The sequence below is a fragment of the Kryptolebias marmoratus genome, linkage group LG9, assembly GCF_001649575.2.
Source record: "Kryptolebias marmoratus isolate JLee-2015 linkage group LG9, ASM164957v2, whole genome shotgun sequence".
NCBI lineage: Eukaryota > Metazoa > Chordata > Actinopteri > Cyprinodontiformes > Rivulidae > Kryptolebias > Kryptolebias marmoratus.
In genome coordinates this window covers 209,441-212,978 of record NC_051438.1, presented here as the reverse complement: position 1 = coordinate 212,978, position 3,538 = coordinate 209,441, and the positions used below count along the sequence as shown (strand labels likewise).

The window sequence follows — 3,538 nt, the reverse complement described above, 5'->3', positions numbered from 1 at the left end:
TAGGCATTGTCACTAGAGAATATTTGGGTAATTTTTGGAAGAGTTATGGATTTCTCATGAATATTTTGTGGGCTCTTAGTGGTATAACATTACAGTTAATTTTTTTTTTTACTGAATCAGCATTGGAACTAGGGACATGGAGATAACCGCATATTATTACAGATGTAGACCTGATCATCTGAGAATATTTTGGTATTTTTCAAATGAATATTGAATTTTTTATGAATTTATTTCTTTGGCTCTGTGTGGTATCAAATGGCAGTTAGCTTTTCCTCCCTCAGCTTTCTACACAAATTGTACCGTTACGTCTTACGAAGCGCCTTTCAGTACGCACCGTACTGGCGAGTTTCGCCTCGGCCCGCTTGCCAAGAGAGGCGGCTGAGCCACGCCGGCGGGACATCGGGTTCGGAGCGCGCCGATAGGGGCGGAGCATGGAGGCTTGGAACCCGTTGATAACTGCTTGCAGTTCTAGTATAATATTGTTATTATTGTCTTTTCCCACCATTTAATAATCTTGCACAATGACTCAAGCAAAATAGCAACCAAAACTTTCATTTAAAAATAAAAACAGAAAATGATTTTAGTTAACATGAAAATAAAAGTGCATGGTGAATAACATCTGTATTTGGCAACATAAAAATAAAGGGGCAGAACTGACAGAACTTAAAGTAAGAAGAAATGTAACTTTCAAAAGTGTCTTTGCTTCAAGTAAATTTATTCAACTGTGCTAATTAACAACAAAATGCTGTATATAAACCCCTAATGCTGAAATACATATTTGATTAAAAGGTTAAGCTTACGCTTCATCTTTATTTATTTATTTATACACCAAAAGCTAGCTCCTGCAAGCTGCTCAAAAAAATCTGGTCCCTGAGCAAGTTTTGTTGCTGACCCCTGACCTAAAGACAACTGAGTTGCTCTTTAGAATAAAATTACGTATGCAAGTATATTAGGTAAATTCTGAAAATATGTATATGTCAAGAAGAGTTTTCTTACAAGCAGCATTTGTATTGTGTTATGAACCATGTTATTACAACTACTCTTCATGAGAGTGAAATTAGATTTCCTGCCACATGTCATCTATCCTTGGAAAGGATACTTAGGACATCTATTAGCCAATGTTAAACTATCAAGCCAAAAAAGGGAGAGTGTGTACCAGGGTTAATAGCATTTTTACTGTCACATTCATCCATCCATTTTCTCTACCTGTTTGTTCCTTTTCAGGATCTCCAGAGTCATTGGGCAAGAGGTGGGGTACACCACGAAGAAATTGCCAATCCATCACAGGGCCAGATACAGACAAAAGAGAAAGACAAACATTCTCTTTCTCTCTTTCTCTCTCTCTCTCTCTCTCTCTCTCTCTCTCTCTCTCTCTCTCTCTCTCTCTCTCTCTCTCTCTCTCTCTCTCTCTCTCTCTCTCTCTCTCTCTCTCTCTCTCAATGTCACTCTACCTCTCTCTCACACACACTCACACAAAGTATGTTTTTCTGTCCCTATTAAGACATTGTATTTCAATATTTCTGTAACCCTAACCATGGTACATCTCTAACTGTAACCTAAACTTAATTCACCCCTTATTAGGACCAGGCTTTGGTCCCCATAAGGATTATCAGTCCTGGCATGGTAGGTGATTATACCAGAAAACATCCTAAAAAGGTTATGAAAACCAGATACACTCACACAGTCTACCATTGGACATTTTAGAGCTTCCAATTAACCTAACATGTCTGTTGTATCCAGTGGAAACCTGTGCATGCTGCTGTCGTCCATGGGATTGGGTTCCCACCAGCTCACTTTCAAAAGGTTAATAGACCCCCATGGACCCCTGGGTCTTACCCAAAATGGTATCATGGTTGGCCTTGATAAAGCTGACTGCGGGGAAATGGTAATCCAGACAAAATAACAATCTCCATCCACGAGATATACTCTTCTACCCCTAAGGAGTGGCTGATTCAAGCAGCCGAGATTGTTCCATGAGCCAAAGGCACTAGTGTTAACAACTCTCCATACTCCCGGCTTTGTGATAGAATTGCTGATATAGTAGGTCTGGTAAATCTTTAAAATCCAGGAATAGGATTTCAGGATGATATTTTGATAAATCATTGTGCTGAACTACTTTTGCAAAACCTCTTTGTATTTACAGAACCAAGCTCCATGTAGTCATTACTTTGTGAGAATAGAGATTAATTGACTCATGTAAACTCAGGAAAATTGACAAAAATCCATCACTGAGTATTGACTTTCCATGGTTTGCTGTTTATTAGTAATAATGCATTGTGGGTTACAGCTTTGTGGTATAAATCCGTAGCTCAAAGGGTTTAAAATCACTTCAATAGAACACAACTTTCCAAAAAATAATAACAATACATAAAGCTTCCCAATTAATTTGCCTACCCTCAGGCTGCAGCTGTAGAAAGTTTAAATAGATAAAATTGTTAGTTAAGACGGAAATGTGAGTTTAATTTCTTACCATCCTAGGCTGAAAGTCTGCAATCTTGTCAGATGAGGCAAATTAGCAGATTAACCCTCGCGGTACTGTATTCAAAAAGAGCGTCTCTAATCTAGAGCTTTACTCTTTGTTAATCCAGGCTGAAACCTCTGATGGATGGCACTTCCTTCTTTGGATTTGATCAAGGTCCAGTTGATTTCTTCACATGAGACAGCACGCATAAATCTCCTTGTTTCTTTGCTCGTCCCCCGTAGTTTCAGTTCCCAAGGTCTTTTATCTCTTGTAGATGTTTCAATGTTTGGAAAGTAACTGCTTGGAGACGGGCCCTTCCTGTCTCAAGTAACTTCTTCTATTACCCTAGTAACCTGCCTGGAGACGGACAGTGACTTCCGATGTCCCAACCGTCTCTTCTTACAGCAACTTCCCAATTCTGTCACTTAGTTTTTAGCTGTGGCCTTACACTTTTTTAAAATATATATTTTATAACAAATCAGTCAGTGACAATCATAGCAAATAATAAATCATCAACCATACAACAATCACTTAATACTGATTATAGCTTGTACTAAAATCATTTTGTCTGGTTTAGGACTTTTAATTGTTTCATTATCCCATCTAATTTCCATAATGTATCAGGATGTCCGGATAAGTTTACTGGTGACGTAAACAAATGTAAGGGTTTTCTATCACAATGTGCTTTGACGTTTACCTGCTCACCCCATGTATTTTTCCTCGACAACTCTAAAATATTCTTTGTGACAGGACATCTTACTGGAAAGGCTCTAGATTGGGCTGAAGCTCATTTTCAAAAGCCCCTGGACTTTGGTTGATCTTTTGAAGAATTTTTGTCAGAATTTAAACAGACTCTCAGCCAAGAATCAGATCATGTTTCTGTATCCAGAAACTTATGGTTGCTAAAACAGGGAAACAAAACAGCTGCTGACTTTGCCATTGATTTCCGCATACAAGCGGCAGCTTCTGGCTGGAACTCGGCCTCCTTAAAGAGCACTTTCTTTCATGCTTTAAATGAAGATTTAAAAGATGAGTTAGCAACATTAGACAAACCTGAGAGTTTAAACGATTTGATCT

At 38.4% G+C, this 3,538-nt stretch overlaps 1 long non-coding RNA gene across 1 annotated transcript in view; it reads right to left on the bottom strand.

Moving 5' to 3' along the window:
* Nucleotides 1-2,729, bottom strand: part of LOC119617316 — a 32,695-nt gene extending 29,966 nt beyond the window's left edge. The window contains exon 1 of the long non-coding RNA XR_005233549.1: nucleotides 2,471-2,729. This is a non-coding gene — a long non-coding RNA (uncharacterized LOC119617316). The remainder of the gene's footprint in view (nucleotides 1-2,470) is intronic.
* Between the last annotated feature and the right edge of the window lie 809 nt (nucleotides 2,730-3,538).